The sequence below is a fragment of the Aythya fuligula genome, chromosome 8 (genome assembly GCF_009819795.1).
Source record: "Aythya fuligula isolate bAytFul2 chromosome 8, bAytFul2.pri, whole genome shotgun sequence".
Classification (NCBI taxonomy): domain Eukaryota; kingdom Metazoa; phylum Chordata; class Aves; order Anseriformes; family Anatidae; genus Aythya; species Aythya fuligula.
Window position 1 is genome coordinate 15,063,640 of NC_045566.1, and position 19,095 is coordinate 15,082,734.

Genomic DNA, 19,095 nt, shown 5'->3' on the forward strand with positions numbered 1-19,095 from the left:
TTGTATTTAATGTCATTTTTGGAAACCAGACACAGACTTATTTTATACAGAAGAGCACAAAGGCTTAACGTCTGACATTTTCCTAAGCTTCAAATCGTACTCCAATGAGCTAAGATCTTACTTTAACTTGCTTATAAGGATTGCTGTGGGTAAAAAAATTCTTGTTGGCTGTGACATGTTATTTTAGGGCGTGGCGCGGCAGTTAGGGCGTGGCGCATTAGAAGGGCGTGGCACGGCAGTTCGCACAGGCAGGGCGAGCAGGCAGGGCAGAGCGCTCCCCCCTGCCCATACGAACACCTCCTCTAACGGCGGTCTGCTGCTAGCTCAGCTGCAATGGTGTACACCAGGCACAGTGTGCAATCCAGGAAGTCTGTACACACCCAGACCGACTGCCCGCTCAAAACTGCGGCAGTTCAGGTCTCCGGGTGCAGGGAGTGCCTGAGCTTATTGCTACCACCTGCGGGGGGCAAAGAGACTGTGTGCGTGAGGTGTGAGCAGGTGGATGACCTGGTCCGCCTCGTGGCAGAACTCAAGGAGGAGGTCCAGAGGTTGAGGGATATCAGGGAGTGTGAACAGGAGATAGACTTGTGGAGCGACTCTCTGCAAGGCCTGAAGGACAGGTACTGGGGTGAAACACCCCAAATAGGGGTGGACCCCCTGCCCTGTTGCTGTCAGGCAGAGGCAGAGGACCTAGGAGTTGAGGAGGAATGGAAACAGGTCCCTGCTTGACACCGCAGGTGATGCCACCCCCCACCAGCCCCACCTTCCCAGGTGCCCTTACGCAACAGGTTTGAGGCCCTGCAGCTTGAGAGACCAGTAGCTGAGGAACAGGTAGAAAGTCTACCCAGAAGGATGCCTAGGGCGAGGACGTCGACTCCATACCTCAGGACTGTCTCCACCAGGACAGAAAGAAGGGTGATTGTTGTGGGTGACTCCCTTCTCAGGGGAACAGAGGGACCTATTTGTTGGCCTGACCCTACCCGTAGGGAAGTCTGCTGCCTCCCTGGGGCCAGGGTCAGGGACATTGCCAGAAAGCTTCCCAACCTGGTTCACCCCTCTAACTATTACCCTCTTCTAATAGTCCAGGCTGGCATACGCTTCGTTGGGTTAAAAACTGGCTGGATAGCTGGGCCCAAAGAGTCGTGGTGAATGGAGTCAAATCCAGCTGGAGGCCGGTCACTAGTGGCATTCCCCAGGGCTCGGTACTGGGGCCGGTCCTCTTTAATATCTTCATCGATGATCTGGATGAGGGGATCAAATGCACCCTCAGGAAGCTCACAGAGACACCAAGTTAGGTGCATGTGTTGATCTGCTTGAGGGTAGGAAGGCTCTGCAGGAGGATCTGGATAGGCTGCACCAATGGGCTGAGGTCAACTGTATGAAGTTCAACAAGGCCAAGTGCCGGGTCCTGCACCTGGGGCGCAATAACCCCAAGCAGAGCTACAGGCTGGGAGATGAGTGGTTGGAGAGCTGCCAGGCAGAGAAGGACCTGGGAGTGATGGTGGATAGTCAGCTGATAGCCAGCAGTGTGCTCAGGTGGTCAAGAAGGCCAACAGCATCCTGGCTTGCATAAGAAGCAGTGTGGCCAGCAGGTCTAGGGAAGTGATCATCCCCCTGTACTCGGCTCTGGTGAGGCCGTACCTCAAGTACTGTGTTCAGTTTTGGGCCCCTCGCTACAAGAAGGACGTCGAGGTACTTGAGCGAGTCCAGAGAAGGGCGACGAAGCTGGTGAGGGGTCTGGAGAACAAGTCCTACGAGGAGCGGCTGAGGGAGCTGGGCTTGTTCAGCCTGGAGAAAAGGAGGCTCAGGGGCGACCTTATCGCTCTGTATAAGTACATTAAAGGAGGCTGTAGAGAGGTGGGGGTTGGTCTATTCTCCCACGTGCCTGGTGACAGGACGAGAGGGAACGGGCTAAAGTTGCGCCAGGGGTGTTTTAGGTTGGATATTAGGAAAAACTTCTTTACTGAGAGGGTTGTGAGGCATTGGAATGGGCTGCCCAGGGAAGTGGTGGAGTCACCATCCCTGGAGGTCTTTAAAAGACATTTAGATGTTGAACTTAGCGAAATGGTTTAGTGGAGGACTAGTTAGTGTTAGGTCAGAGGTTGGACTCGATGATCTTGAGGTCTCTTCCAACCTAGACAATTCTGTGATTCTGTGATTTTATTTGCAGTTACTGTCTTTAAAACAGAAGGTATTGAAGATAGCAGTTAAGGAGTCTGCTTTCTACTCTGATATCAGAGCAGAGCCAGTGATGCCTGAGCGCGTGTATGAGAAACTACCACGGCGATGGAAATCAGGAAAGGAGAAGCATCAGCAGTAGGAAAGTGAGCGAGGCAGGATTCAAAGAGTGCTCCAAGCCCACACAAACCACACCACCGTGGAGCTCTGGCTAGAGGAACTGTAAGACATGCTCTGTCACAGTAATGACGAACTAGACGAACATCCCAACCAGACAAAAATGAGCTGAAAATGGATAACAACTGGATACAAATAAAATTTATGAAAGCATGCTGTGCAGCTAGGCAGAGAGGTGCTGATACCACTTGTAGACCCTATCCAGCCAATCTGGCCCAGACTAGAAATTCCTCAGAAAGCACAGGTGTACTTTTGTACTTTATACATATACAAAACCCTCTGATTTAAGAGATCAACTAGTTGCATATGCTTCTATCTCCAAGCTCATGCTGAAATCCCACAGAAGACAACAAGGCTTTAAACACACGCTTGAAGAATTTCCTGCCTAGGGAAGGAAGTCTTCCTCGGCCCAGCAGTGTCCATCTGTCTAGACACTGTTTGGGTTGGAAGGATTCACCCTTCTCAGAAGTATCTGATGAATGAAGGTAAGTGACAAGATGGAGCAGAGATCCTGTACCGCTTGGCAATTCTTCTAACTTGCAAAGCGATAGCCCAAGGATGTGTCATTCCCTGCAGAGAAAACTGAGCTGAGAGGTTGTGGGTCACCTTCCTGTCGTGATGTTATGTGGCCACGTGTGTGCACTCTCCAGGGTGTAAATCAAGGGAGACTTTACCAGGAAGAGCTTACAAGGAAAGTGAGGATAAAATAACAGGCTGAAGAAAAAAATCTGGGGACAGGGTGGGGCAGTATGGGTGTTTCGGATACCGGTCAGAGAAGAGGATTAGGGATGTATACCTTCTCAAATGTTAATATCTCTGCAAGAATCTGACCTGAAGCACTGAGTTCAGCCTTACACTAATGCATTTTCTGTATGTTTCACTGGATCCAGGGGGGAGAGAAATAAAATCAATTTCTGCAACAGAGCTGGGGTCTCCAGCCTTCGGACAGACTTCCCACTGCTCCTCCCCAGGGCCCAAGCAGTCACCTCACAGCTCATCGTGCCTAGGCACAGAATGGAACTTTTTTCTTTTCTTTTTAAAAAGTCAGATGTCCAAAGGACACCTTTTTCTTCTTCTTTTTTCTCCCGAAATGGAAAACTCCTTGTGCTGGAATCAAATAATTGAAAAGATGCTGAAACAAGAGACTAACAGTTAATCCTGCCCAAAGGGTAAATCTAAATTCTCCCTGGAAAGGCTACTGCATGTGGGATTACATACAGTGGTTAACCAAATATTCAAGGGACATTAGTAATTACCATAACATCCCACTACTTACTCTGTCAAATGCACAATTTATGCAACAAGCTCACAACTTCAAAAGGAATTTGTTTACTTTAAAAATAGTTGGAAATACATTTCCAACCCACAGTTTTTCCCCCAATGCCTTCCTGTCCCCACCTCAAAAAATGCCTGAAAGGCTCGGAGGTGTTTTGTGCAAACACCTTTCTGGGTGAATTTTCTCTCAGTGCCATCCGTTCAGAGCATGCAGTGTGCCAGGAACACAGCTTCTTCGTTTCCCTGCTCTGCCAGTAGAAGATGCGGCTGCTCTGGATGCGTGCCACCAGGCCCAGGTCCTGGTCTGTCTCCTTCCTTCCCACCTCAGGGGATCACCATTGGCTCTGGGGCTGCATCGGGGCACTGGAGGGGCTCACACAGAAGGTGGCTGAACAGGGGCTGACCTTTATACTGCAATTTCCAAATTCTAAGATTTATAAAAATCACACCTCCGTAAGCAGATGTAGAGCATGCAGTCACGGGCAGAAACCGGCAGCCCCACCGCTCTGTGACAGCGGCACCGCCACCCCGGGTGCAAGAGATGCGCCGGGACAGAGGGCGAGTTGGTGCCCCTCTCGGCTGCTCTGCTCCTGGTGCAAAACCAGCTGTGGCCACGGCCCGGAGCGGCACCTCCTGCCATCACCGTGCCAGGCCACGCTGAGTCAGGGCCCTAAAAATAAGAGTGGCTCCTTTCCAGTCCCTGGCCGTTTGATCTCCCAGCTCTAACACACATGCTGGAAATGCAGCACTGAGCGGCCAGCCCGGTGGCCTGCCTGGGCTTGCCTTAACCCGCAGCCCGGTAATTTCAGGGATGTGTCATGCTTCATCCAGAGCTCGCTCCTTAAACCTGATACACGCTTGTTTTGGTCACTTGCTTCTTTCTTACCGACGCCCCAGGAGCACCAGATGCCTTTAGGGACAAGAGATCGGGGTGTGCCCTGATAACACCGCGTTTTTATAGCAGCACTTCAGCTTCTGATGGGATTTATGTAACATTGTGGAGTATTTATAGTTAAACAGAACCAAGCAGGGGAATAAATATAGGTTTTATACATTACAAAGCTTATGCTATTAGCTGACCCAGGACCTGCAGCCAAGACTGAAGCAGCGCTCAGTAACACAGTTCCCTGTGGTCAGTCCAGCTGAATGCACATGTTGGGCTGAACTGAGGGGTGTCTGAGACAGTGCTCACTGCCCTCCCTTGGGTTTTTGGCAACCCCTCCATTCCCCTGCTCCATGCTCCTCCGGCTGGGGAGAGCCCCACACAGCCCCCAGCCATCCTCAAGCCCCCAGCCCACGCCTTGATGGGCTCGGCACTGGCAAATGCTGACCCAGCCCTCCCTCTCCCAGTCCCTCTTCCCACCTCGCCTCTCACCTCAGGGCTTCACAGCCGAGCCTGCCTTAGTAGAGGCTCCTTACTAAGCCTTACAAGGCTATTTTACAAAAAAAAAAAAAAAAAAAAAAAAAAAAGGCACAAAGATACCGGAACTAAAAGCCTCACTTTGTTCATATTCTTCTTTCCTTAGCTGTGTGCGTGCCAAAGAGCTATCATCTTGCTTTCCGGCTGAAATAGAAATTCAGTAATGCATACTTTGGGAGTTCTGTCACTGAAGTAATCACTTAAAAGTGACAAATAAGCCAGAGAATAAAACAAACAGATGGAAAATGGTCATCCCCATCCATGGACACCTGCTCTGGGATGCAGTCTGCAATGATCTATATACACTTCAGAGACAAAATTACTTTACCACATGTTCAAGAGTATCTGTTCAGACCTTGGAATGGGTTACAGGAAAGACATAATTGGTACCAAAAATGGCATAAAATCAGCCGTCTAAAAAATACCTAGTTGTAGTTTTGAAAATAACAGATTATCTCATTCACAAAAAAGCTCATGAATTGTGAAACAAAATGAGGATAAAAATACTCCTTAAAGAAAACCAACACGAGCCCCAGCACAATCTACCCCCAGGCTGAGTCACCCACGCCATAAACTTTGAGGGCTTTTTCAAATGTGGGTTACTGAACCTAATTTTATTCAAATGAGGCAATCCTCTGACTAGGAGTAAGACAGAGCCTTCCATGCATTTCATTTCCAGGATCGGGCCTATATTGGGTTTAGAAAACCTACACGCTCAACACCCCCAAAACATAAGGCAAACCTGACTGTATGCCTAAGAAAGATTTCAGGAACATGTGATAACACTGGCAGCCATCCCTGTGTGGGTACAGTTTACAGTAAAGAAGAAGAACCTTTGCAAGAACACATCTTATATGTGTTTCCTAAGCAAAACTGGCCTTAATAGATTTTTTTGTGAAGCAGAGAAAGGTTGCAAAAAAAAAACCCACTCCTTATTCAACATCACCCTCCCAAGAAAAGTTTTCAGTGTCTCCATCCTTCTAACAGAAAGTATTTTCACTCCTAGATTTTGAAAGTGTCTTGGAACTCAGATAGTCAGAGCACTCTTACGTAATAACAATGTGGCATCATACTATGAAGTCACTATCTGGTCAAGTTTCAGCTGTACAGTACATAGGTATTTTAAGATTGGGATTGCTGATCTTTATTTGTAGGAAGGCCAGATTTAGGTCACCACAAACTGAGCAGAAAAAAATTCTCTTTCCCTGCTCTACCCCTCCTCTCTTGGGTTTAATGGGAAACGGCGTAAGTCCTAAATATACATTCATTATGTTGTCTTTCTGAGTACATATAAATATTCTAAAATAGCTCACTAGCATTCCCCCCCCCCAAAAAAAAAAAAGAGCAAGCCAATGTAGATGATGTAATACGACAATTCACTTATTAAGACATCAATTCTTTTGCACTAACATAATAGATATTATTGCAGTGCTAGAATCTGAATGGGACAGTGAATCCTTGCTTTCCAATCATGTGGCTTAATAAAAAAACTTTGTAATAGGAAGGAAACAAAAGTAGATATAAACATGGAAAGCAAATTGAAAGCAAATGGGATGAATTTTGGTGGCAATTACATAAAGCAAGTGTGAGCATACAGAATATGTATAAAAGCCTTATTGCATGTTTTAACATCAATTATAAACCATCACTCCAAAAATAACTTTCCGGCAAAAAAACATATCCACAGGAAGAACAGAAGACTGTTATATAAAGGGAATTGGGGTCAAAAAAGAAGGTCCATGAACAGTGATCTATTCACAAACCCTGAATTACTTCACCTCTTTCATGGAAAAATACAGGGCAAGTGTAGGCTTTCTTGCTTCATGTGGTTACAACTAAAAATACATCTTTTGCTGACCTGCAGATATTTACTGATGCCAGGCAGATTAAAGGGAAATTCTTGCCAGCCTTTTCTTCCTTCTTTTGATAACAGGTATATGTCCATGACACTTAGCAAGAGCACAGTCCAAAAATGACTTTGGGAATCTTACGAGTAACAGTGGCTATTTTTATAATCCACTTGCCTAGATCTGCGGGATTTTCCCCGTTAGATAATTGCTATTTTAAGATTAACTTGTCAGCCACCATGAGCCAGAAAGATGAGAGCCAAACTTCGTACTGTTTGTATCACCATCTTGAGTCTGTAATCGGTAATGCTGTAAAACAACTAATTTTAGGCATCTGAGGCATGTAAGCAACCTTCAGCCAAAAGAGCATCATGAGCAGCCTACATCACCCAAATGGAAAAGCACTCCATGTGTTTAAGATGCTGCCCACTATAATTTGGCAGGGAAAAATGGTTATCCTTGTATCAGGATTCAGTCAGTATTGAAGCTAGCCCAGCGCATGACCATGGGGCCATCCCCAGCCACCCCGTGATGCCCTCTGAGGCAGTCCCAAGGGATGCTCGCTCCTCAGCCGCATGTTCCCACCCAGGCCAGGACAGACCCTGTGCCTCACGTACTGCCTGCACAGCCAGAGCCACAGACCCAGCCTGGCACAAGGGGCTCCTTTCCTGGGCAGACACTGCTCCTGGAGCCGTTTGTGTGAAGGCAAGGAGACTGTAGGAGCCTGCTGAGGGGAGGGCGAGGTCTCAAACCAATGGCCCTGCTGCTCAGGGCAATTACTCCAGCTTTGAGCAATGCAGATTGTGAAAGAGTTCAGTTGTATGGGAAAAAAAATTATTATTTTTCTTCCTCCACAGAAAGGAATGGATTCAGTGTGTGCCAGACTTGCCTTTTTATTTTTTTTGACAACTTGCAGCCCATTGTTTATAAAATGGCACCCTGAATCTTCTGCGTCATATTTTAACTTAAATACACATTGTTTTAGTTAAATAAAAGTATGATGGCAAACAAACAAACTAATAAATAAATAAAAAAAACAGGACTTCTGTGGAAACTAAGTTTACAATTTCCCACATGGATTATATGTTGATTTTCCTAATGAAATAAAACACTTGCATATAATTCTGCTCTGGGCCTCCAACTATGGATTTTTTCAGTGTGACTGCTGATTACAAACATGTTGTGATCACCTCACCCTTGTACCTTTTTTTTTTTTTTTTTAAGAGATGCTATGTTTCCGTTTCCATGTGGCTTCTGACCTTTTTTGTTTCCTCCAACTGGAACAAATCTGTTCCAGAGGACACACGTGTCCTCCTCCCCACCAGGGGGTTTCAGGGACGAGCTGGTGCAGCCAGCCTGGGGCTGATGCTCTGCCACAGGGGCCCCTACACTGCGGTTGGGCAGGGGATGTGCCAGTAACACATTGGACAGGAGGCAGCTTTGGCTGAACCCCAAATGCCGGGATGGTACTTCCTAGGAGTTGTTAATAGCCTGAATAACTGAGAGCAGCCTTAGCCTGCTCTAAATCACACTGAGGCTGTGTAAACCTCCCTGCTGTGCCGTTGCAGTGCCCATCAGAGGCCTGCGTCCTGCTCCAGGCTCCCACCTTACCCTGCCTCAGTCCTCTCCGGTGAAATTGTTTCAATTTCTGCCTTCAGACAGTGGAAGTAAACAAGAAATATCAAGTGTGGCTGGCAGTGGCTGAGGGGAGAGCACTGCCAGCCCCTGCCAAGGAGAGGCAGTTACCTAACACTGTGCCGGCATGGCAGCACCACTTTCTTCACCTCAACTTGTCTCCATTTGCCAAAAATAAGTAAAAATCAAACCTACAATCCTTACATGAAGCATCAAACCTATCACGTGGGGTTTCAGATGGCTGAAGCCCTTCTTGGCTAATAGCTTTTCTGTGAAGGAATACTGAATTAATGCAGCAAAGGGTTCAAATATTTATGAGCATCATGGAATGAGGCCAGGCAACGTGCACAGTGTACTAGTCCAGTTATTACACTACTCTGGCATTTTTAAATGGTGCCATCTTCTCCAAAGGACAATATGCACATTTAAAGAAATACTTAATAACAAAGAAAACAAAATATGATTTAGAAGTTATTTTTCGGGGGCGATTTTTCTTCAGGTAGACAGATGACCAATATTTACAGAAGGTGCAGGGTCTACAGTGCTTGTGGTTGGTTTGTTTTTTTAAGCAAGCTGCAGTTGTAAATAAGACCTCTGATGACTAAAATGGAGAGAGATCAATGTGTAAAGCTTTTTCAGGCTGTTTATGAACATTTGAGAAAGTCTGCTTCACTTTTTCCTCTGCACAGACAAGTTTCCTCTGCCTCTGTGTACAGCAACAGAGGAGAGAAAAACACTGGGAAGATGTTGGAAACTATGATAATAAAGCTACCAGCACTGACAGGTGGGCTTAGCGGACGTAAAGCTCTCCCTAATCGTTTTATTTTTAACAGACTGGACTTCATATAGAAGTGCTGCCTTCCCCTCTGGTGCAAGAAGGAGCCCATTGACGGGAGGGAGGAAGGAGGTGGGGAGGGAACGCGGCAGGACTGAGCTGGCATTTTGTCCCAGTTCCTCCCAGCTCTGTGGATTCCTTCGAGTCATCCTTGCTTGGACACCCGCCCGCTGCCTTGCTTGCACCCAGTGCCTGCTTCGCAAAATGCCCCATCCCCAGGAACCTGCTGCACCACAGGTGCAGGTGGCAGCTCCCCACAGCAGAAACACAGCTGTGGAGGAATGCCAGGAGACTCCCACCCACTGACCTGCGGGCCAGAGGAGCTTGGCTCCTCGCTAGGTGATCTCACTCGAGCACAGCTTTGGAGACATATCCCATATTCGGACAAATGCGTGTCTGGGTGCTGCTGAGCTAGCGGGGGCCGGGCAGGGTGCAGTGCGATGCAGGCTGTGCAGCAAGGCCTGGCAGCACGGCTGGCGCCATGAAACCCTCATGCAGTGTGTCTGTTCGTACCGGCAGCACTTCGAGCCTTACTGCCCATTGAACAGCAGCTGCTCGAGCACTCACACAATTTTTCCCTAGTAATGTTCCCGACAGGCTATCTTTTTAATTTTATTTTTTACTTTATTAAAAAGGGGGGTGTTTCACTGTACTGCCTCCTCCAACGCCGACAGGCGGCTGTGGTAAGCATGGGCCCAGCGCTGCCAGGACCAGGCCACGTCTCTGAGCCCAGGCTGCATGGCCCGGCTAGCCCACTGCAGCGTGGAGAAACAAGGGCTATTCAGTGGTTTTAAAAGGGGAAATTATTTTGCTGCCAGACCATCCCTGGCTTCTAGCGCTCCCCACACTGCCCTGACCAGGCGCTACGTTTAAAACATCCTCTCTGGCTTGTTCCCTCTGTGGAGGAGACATGAAAACAAACCAGCACAGCCCTGTTATAATGCCACATTTCTCCTGGTCAGTAAGATCTCCAGCAAACGCACAAAAGATCCAGCTGGATGTCGCAGCATGGGAGCCAGGGTGGCACCCGAGGGGCAGACTGGGCTCAGCGGGATGGCACAGCCCCATGACCCATCCAGGCCCTCGGGAGGTGGAAGCTCGGGGTGGCTCAGGGCAGACATCTGCCTACTGTCCCTTTGACCAAAAGCAAATGCTTGGAAGCCCTGGTAGAGCAGCTAACAACTTCTGTCAGCAGTGGGACTCATGAAACCTTAATTCCTACAGACCCATGTTGTGCGGTTGGGCTTTCCAGTGTCCCAGGCGCACAGGAGCTCCAAGCAGGCACTTTCTGCAGTGGGGGTGCTCAGCACCTCTCCCGCAGGGCCTCCCTCAGCCCCCTGGCTGCTTACCTTCCTGGACTCTGCCTGTGATTTCATCTCCCTGAAACAAATCCCTTGTGTTTATGGTGGGTTGAAATCGATCCAATAGATTAAAAAACCATAGGGGGAACCAGCAGGCCAAAGAGACTGTGCGGCATCAGTGACCACAGAGGTTTAAATATAAATACCCTTTTAAGACAATGAGGAATAAATACCCTCCACATGAACAAGCACAAAATTAGCTAGGGGCATGTTGTTTGTGGGACACGATTTACTTTGCTGTGACTTCAAGCACTGGTGCTGGTTTGTGGCGGAGCTGCATGACACGGGGTGCGACCTGACGGAGCACATTCCCTGCTGAAGGAGGCAACCAGAAGGACATCAGGCCAGAGCCTCCATCTGCATTTACAGCTTGGTCCTTGCACCCAACACCTTCTCTCCTTGCATGATAATCTGCTTCTTGAAATATTTTCCTTCCTAAAAGTAACATGAAAATGAGAGCAGAAAAAAAGCTTAGCCTCAAACTGCTGTTTAAATAGCACTGTTACTAAAAAGCAGGAAAAAAAAAAAATCACAAACAAAAAAAATCAAGCTGTAGATGAAAGTTGCTGGAGTAGAAGAGACTGAAAGTCAGCAAGACACTTCCAGATATGCTCAGAGAAAGTTGGCTCCCATTCACATCTACTGCAAAATGTCAGTCAGCATCTGCATCAGGACCCCTCTGCACTGGAAATCAGCTTTCAGATGGGGGGCAAGCCATTCTTTTGTATTTCCTTGTCTGTGCCACAGTGACAGTGCTGCTAACACTTCATTTATTTTGTTCATTTAGGAGACATCTAGTTATCTCAATTATTTAACAATGTGTAAAATTACAAACATATTCAACTACAATATGTTCCTCTTGCGTAAACCTCTCCTCTTGGCCACATGCATAATGAAAACCCTGTTGAGTCAGTAATAAAATCCAGAAAGCTTTCAAGTCTCAGAACTGAATGTTCAAATTTTGTAGCTCACTTCCTTTTCTAACCAGACAGCAGGGCTGCCAAGAGAATTTCTGGGCGTTCAGCCCCTTTTGATATACATATACACATACACACATATAGCACTTTACCAGGGCTGGCAAAGAGCAGGCACTAATTGTTTTTAAGCCAGTTATGAAGAAACGCATTTTCAGAAGAAGTCAGAATACTACTTGTTTTCATCTGATGGAACAGACAACTCAGACCTGGACAGGGAAAACGATCAGCTCCAGCTCTGTCAATAAATAAATATTTGTATTTCATTCCAGCGGAGGAAAAATGCAGTACTGATTTTAGGAACCAACCTCAAAAATTCATGTGTTGAAATACCACAGTTCTTCATGCAAAAGGGTTAGTTGCGCTTGCAAATTCCTGACTTCCCTGAATAACTGCACTATATGCATGTACAGGTTGGGCACATCATCTAGCATACCGCATTTTTGGAGGTTAAGCCTCATTCCCATGAAGAGAAGAGCATCCTCATCCTGCACTGAAGCCAAACTAATGAGTGAACTTGGCCCATCTCAACTAAGAAGACTTCAATGCTAAATATGAGAGCTTTAAGATCATATTACACAGCACACTTGTGATTCTTGCCTGAAAGATTAAATAGCTTCTAAATCCTTTGCACTATTTATAACAACAACCACAACTACATTCATTTCTCTTTGGAAGCACTGTCTGCTTTTGCATTTATACTGTAAGCAGCATATTAAAAAGGGGACAGAATAGGTTTCACATATGTCAATGCAGCAGCCACGTGAAGGGAAGGATAAACATTCAAGGAGTTTCATATGGCATAGAAATACAAAGCTAAGTTCAAGTCTGAGACTTTTCCCACACTTTGGCTAAGTACATTACCAACAGCCACTGATGTGCTACTCGCGGCGATCACACGGGAGCGTGATGACATACGGCACAATGCAGCACACCCCTAAAGCACACAGGCTGCATGGCCAAGGAATAGATGTGTGTCTGCTGGTGGGTGCCCTAAGAACGACTGAACAGTCTTAGCTGTCTGTGAGATAAACTGGCAACTAAGCATGGACTGAGGAATTAGACCCTATGGCTCTTCACTTGACAGCAGAAGCGAGGTCATCCTGACCTGCCCCGCACACCCAAATGGAAGATCTTTGCATTGCTTGCGTGATCAAATCTTTCCACTATCAGTGGAGAGTGAGTCAGAATAGGATACAGATATTGTTTACTAAAAATCTCTTGGAACACGAGAGAGGAAAAGGGAAATACATAGGAGAGGCTAAGGACAAATTCCAGAAAACAAGACAAGAAAAATAAAACAGGGACAAACCGTGAGAGTGAGAAAAGAGGTCGAGACAGAAATACCCAAGTGAATGCAGAAGGGGAGACAGGACCTAGAAGAACCCAGACAGAAAGCTGAACGCAAGTAAGGAATAAGGAAGCCAGGCTGGGACACCAGAAGGATGACAGTGGGAATAAGGGAGATGAAAAGGGGAGACAAGAGGTGGTGGGTCCCCTGGATGTGCACATACCCTTTATTTAAGCAAACAAATAGCCATGATGACACTAATATCATCTGGACACCAACAACACTGTCAGACAGGTGGCTTGCACTAGCAGAGGGTATAAAACAGAGCAGTCTCTGAGCAGGGAGAATCCCTGCTGCGACCAATTAGACGAAATGACTGGGATGAAAGGGAAGACCCGTCGTCCCCAAAATGCCATTCCTCCCACAGAGGTCATTACCCCATGTGCTGTGGCTGCTCCGGACACGCTCCTGCCATCCGTGAGTAAGCATCCACAGTCCTCTCAGCCCTACTTCAGGCATCTGAATGCCTTCCGGTCTTCAGCACACCCCCACACCATCCCTGTGAATCAGGGCACAGAATGTCTCCTCTGTACAGATGGGGCATTCAAGCAGAGAGGGATGCTTGCCTTGCCCAGGACCACACTGGCAGGCTGTGAAACCCAGAGCTTGAACCCAGCTCTCCCAGGTCCCAGGCCAGAACTGCAGCTGCTAACGAGAACCAAGAAAATTCAAAAAATGCAAATGAGCCATCTTGAAAGTTTTATAAGTAAAACTCCTGCTGTAGGCATGAATGGAGGAAGTGCAGACTCCAGCAAGCAAATTCTTTGCCACCCCATCTCCCAAGTCCCAGAAATCCTGTTGATCTGGGCTAATAAATTTCCCCAAGCCCTAGACATTCTCTTGGCCCTCATCCCAAGCTCACATAAGAAGCTATTTCATAGGCAAGGTTCTTATTTACAGTTACTCAACTCCCATAATATTTTATCTGAGGTGGCATTTTTAACACTCCCCTCCCCAATACTGGATGAACTGTCTCTTTCTTTGCTTTATAGGTTTGTAACTAATCTAGTTAAAATCCAATAAATACTGCGATGTTTCTGTGCTCCACATTCAGGCAGGAGGCTGGCTGAGGAAAAAGCACATTAGCATTAAAATGATGGTGACATCCAGACTGAAGCTGACAATTCATTCATTTTTTAAGCCTACTGTCATTATGCCAGCTGCCCTTCAGGAGCTGACTGTGCATCAACTGTGTTCGCTCCTAAATGTGCAATACTTGGGCACAGGTATCCTGCCATAAAATCCAGAGTCACAAGCCTTTGCCAGGTCACACAGTGGGTTAATGTGCTGGGTTTCCACCCCCTGGAGACCTGGGCTGGCTTCTTTGTTCTGCTGCAGACCTGTGTGCCACTCCAGCAGCAAAGGGGAGGTCATAAAAGCGGTGGAACAGGGCACAGGGGAGTAGCCACAGCAGCACAGGCTGCCTCAGGCCAGGGCTGCTTCTGGAATCAATGAATCTCAGTCTGGGTCTAGGACTGCTGGTTATGCGTGGATCCCTGCTCGCAACTAAGGCACAACGAGGAGGTGCAAGCAGGCCATACCAAAATGTGGCCTCTAACTCAGTGTGCAAAGAAAGAGTTGCATTATTCCACCACTTCTCCCTCTGGATGGGCAATGGCCCCCAGTGCTGTGGCTGTACTACCAGTGTTTAGCAGAGGTTTCCTCCTCTTGGTACCCCAGCTTCATGAGGTCTGTGGCTGGGCAATTCTGGGGCAGGATATAGCCAGTCTGCCCAGCAAACATCTCCTTCCAAGGTGAGCAGAGCCCAACCCAAACAATGCTTCACCTCGCCTTACTGCCCCGTGTCTGTCCTCCTCTGGATTGTAAGAGTATCTCAGTAGCTCCTTCCTCGACCATGGTTACTTCAGCCCATCACATTCAAGAGTCCCTCCTGCTTGTGCACCACCCCTCCAAAGGGCATCGGCCAGCCTGCTCTCCCTTTGTTGTCATTTCTCCCATCCCGAAGTCCAAATAAGCACAGCAGCCTCACACCAGCAAACCTCTAGGTTTGCTCTGGTCGACCTTGGGCTCTTCCCTGCCTTCATCCCTTACTGGGCAGTCACCCAACCCTCCTTCCAAGGCCTTCCTCAGTTTAATTCCCCCATCTTAGCCAGTTCCATACTGCCAATGCCCAGACACCAGTTTCAGGGCTGGAGCCCCTCAGGCAGAGCCCTGCCAGTGCTTTCTGCGTCGACCTGAGCTGCTGCCTGCGGTCATGGTGACAACTGCTCCCTGGATCCATCTCAGCTGCTTCTCTGACATCTCTTCTTCTGCCATGAGGGAAGGGCCATGTCCCTGCACCACCCAGCCCAGCAGCACCTCCTCTTAAAGGACGTGCGACCTTTCCACAATACTAGTGACAGAAAACAGTGATACATAGCCCAGAGGAAGATGAAAAACCAGACCCTGTCTAGCACTTGTCAGAGAAGGAGCTCACGGACCAGGCAGGGTGCCCGTGCTGGGGCACCAAGTGGCTGCTGCCCTGCCTGGGCTGCTCCCTGTGTCCTGGCCCTTCTTGTCAGCAGGACAGGGGCTACACGTGGCTGGGAAACGTGCCTCTCTGCAGGTTTGGGTGGTGGGAAAGCAGGACAATCCCACCTCATCTCCCAGCTTTATTCATGTGCTGAGATGACTACTACATTTATATTTATATATATATAGGTGGCTCTATGTAATCACACAGTGCTTAGCCCACCACAATGCAGACTCCCATTCCCTAACTCTACTTTTCTTCAACAGAACGTGTCCCTGAGAAACTAGCCAGACACTCCAAGAATCTCTTTTTAAACGTTACCTTAATCTCTTGCAAGAGTTACAAATCAGCCAGCTGTTTAATCAGACTATCAAAATGAACTCACTTCTTATCTGAGATAACTTCAGAGGAAATGAGAGAGATACTGATGCAGCCCCCCAATCCTTGGGAGCTTTCCAGAAACTCCAGTGTCAGCTGTTTTTTAATTTTAAGTTAATTAATGCGTGCTAATTAATGCCATTAACTTTGACCAGACAAATCAGGTTTAATGTCAGTATAAGTGAGATGGGAAGCCAGTGCTCAGGTAAGACCTCCGTCAAGACTGAAGCAGGTCTTCAAGAAATCCTCCTGAATCTGGGAGTGCATTTCTTAGCGTTCTGGCCAGGCTTGTGCAGGCATCCATCTGCACCCACTATCAGGAGGGGGGCTGGTACAGCGTGGCTCGCTCCTGAGCTCTTCTTCCTCATCCCACACCGGCCATTCATCGGGAGCATCTCAATAATAACTCTGTTCTCCTTCAACCAGAACTCCATCCTGACCGCCTCCTTCACTGGCCATGTGAGCAAGGGAAAGCTTCTTACCCCACATCCTCACTGACCACAATCTAGTCCTCTATTTTTGAAATATTTAAGGCCTGAAATGTAGAATTTGGGGTTTTACACCAGTTAATATTAATAGAAACATTCTCAGGATTTTTTCCCCCAATGTAAATGGAACGCTTTTATTTTTTTAAACATCCCCCTGTGGTGCTCGCAGACCAAACACTGCAGCATTGTGCCAGCCCGGGGAGCTCACTATAAACAGATCTGTCTAGCTTCTCTGTCAGACCCAGGGAGCTCCGCATAAACCAGGAAAAGTAAATGTGTACATTAAATATTTACTGTTTTCAGCGTGTATAATCTAAAAGTGTTTTTAGCAGCACAAGGAGGGTGCACTTTTAATCACTGATTTTTATTTTGACATGGCACTGTTAAAAAATGGCATGGATACATCCTGAAAAAGCCCACTCCTTCCAAGCAGAGGCTCTCCTCTCACAACTGCTGACAAACATTATTGTTATTACACATTGCTCACCTGACAGACCCATGCTGCTCCACATTGTTCTCAAACAGTACCATTAAAAGTTGAGTCTGTGGGAGTTTCAGAATCAGACCCCCGGTTAGGCAGCAGGAAAGGACAGTGATCAATATGCAGGTAGCTGAGTGCAGTACGATGCAGAAGAGTGCAAAGAGTTAAAAGAAATGAGGAGCAAACATCTCTGAAATCAAATAGCTGCCAATCAGCACTTTTTTGTTTATGATTAACATAACAGCTAGCTTTTAGTGCCTGCTCCACGCGGAAAGGTTTCTGCTTTCATCTCAACACTGACACTAGGAGTCATAATTTCTGCACAACAACAGGAAAAGATATGTTAATGCAATCGTAAAAAAGTCTCCACACCACAGCGGTCTGCTGATAGCCCTGCTAACCCCGTACTTCCTGAGGACACCAGTCCCTGGGAAAACAGTGGGCAGCAGCCACGCTTCCTGGCTGACTCAAAGAGATGTCCTCTCCCCATGGGCTGCGCGGCGCTGGAGGGAGCCACGCGAGGACCCGGTGCAATGCAGCAGCCTCTCACCAGGCTGCCCACCTAGTCTTGCCTGCCAGCTCCCTCCAGCTTCCCTTCAGTAGCTTCCCTTCAGTCTCCAGCAGAGACAAATTGAGGAAAAGATTCCATTCAAATAGTTTCTTCTTCACTCCCCAAGAAAAAATCCCCCCAACCAGTTCAATAGAGCAAGACACGTAGATTTGAATGCTACTCAAGCCTAGAGATGGTTTAGCACTTCTTCTGAATCACAGACACGTAGGACTGGGATGGGCAGTCATTTGCACATTCTTGGACCGTAACTCTGTCTCCAGAAACATTCTCAAAGCACATGCATGATCTGTTGGCTGCCTGCAAGTCCTCCCTATCTGCAAGGATGACATCGTGTCTACTTACTTGTCTGCCACTGATTTTTTACACTCCACTATCACTGACTAGAAGTGAGGGGCACAAGCCAGAGAGCAGTGCAAGCAACTGATCTCCAGCAGGCCAGCCCTGGGCTGGCTTCCTTCTTTCAGCTAGCTCCTGTGTGTCACAAGACAGACACACACAGGAGAAGAAAAGAACATGGTTAGCTGCCACTGAAAGGTGCTCACAATAACAGACTGGTAGGCAAAGGGTAAGAGCCCGGAGAGAGCAGAATGGAAATAAACAGTAACACAGCAAACACAACTACGATCTCACCATGTTTTAATAACCTTGTGTATGTAGCAGAGAATGAGTAATGATTCTGGACAATGCCAACGGGCACCTCAGGGGATTCGGCACTATTCTGCAATTAATCCTGTGACATTTACAGCAGCTAGCCTGAAAACTGACAGAATTCACTGTGTGGCAAAGCATCTTCAGTATCTTGCAAGATCAGGCCTTCCCTTATATATGTGCACAAAGTTACAGAAATGCTATTTATTTTTTTTTTTTCACAAGACCAAACGACAACAACTGAAAATCTACAAAAAAAATGTGTTCTTAAAATCAAAGGCCAGGCAAGTCCTTTGAACGTCGACGTCCCAGTGACAAGAAAACATTTCCTCAGGTCATTAGCAGGAGGGAGGGAGTGAAAGCACCAGAACGAAGGCAGAAGGTTCTGCCAGCTTAGATACAGGCTAACCTTAAGGAAACAGAACTTTGATTAAGAACTATAACGTAACAAAACACCTTTTGGGAAAGAAGAGTTTGCCAGGTATTTTAAATGCAGGAATGTAAAAACAAACCTGAATGCACTGAGGAGCATGTGTTCTGGCCAGACTTCTACATGCAGATAAATGCAGAAGGCAGCTGTCCCCAAGGTGTAGCTATGATGTAGACTGAGGCAGACAGCAGCTGAAAACCATTACGGGCTGCAGCCTGCAAGTGTTCTGATGCTGAGAAAGAACCTGTGTATGCTCCTGGTGCCTAGGCTTCCTTCAACGAAATTCACAAAATGCAGCTGTGAAAAGAATTTTTCTATGATACATAAGAGAGATTTCAGCCTACATTTCAAGTCAAATTCCTGCATCACAAGGTGATAGGCATGACTTGGAATTCATGCACAGCCAGGTGCTAGCCAGGGCCACCTGATGGTCTTTTTGTGCTAAGCTTAGGCCAAAGCCCCCAGCAGTCTTTTCATTGCAAACTTCAGATGCAGGGATGGGCCTGATTGCAAATTCTGTCTTCTGTGTGTACCATAATGTTGAAGCATATGCACGTGAGAGTGGGTTAATAC

At 47.2% G+C, this 19,095-nt stretch overlaps 1 protein-coding gene across 1 annotated transcript in view; it reads right to left on the bottom strand.

Moving 5' to 3' along the window:
• DDAH1 (dimethylarginine dimethylaminohydrolase 1) overlaps positions 1-5,025 on the bottom strand; it is a 70,730-nt gene extending 65,705 nt beyond the window's left edge. Inside the window, exon 1 of the mRNA XM_032191970.1 lies at positions 5,006-5,025. The gene's annotated coding sequence lies outside the window, so the exon portion shown is untranslated. The remainder of the gene's footprint in view (positions 1-5,005) is intronic.
• Between the last annotated feature and the right edge of the window lie 14,070 nt (positions 5,026-19,095).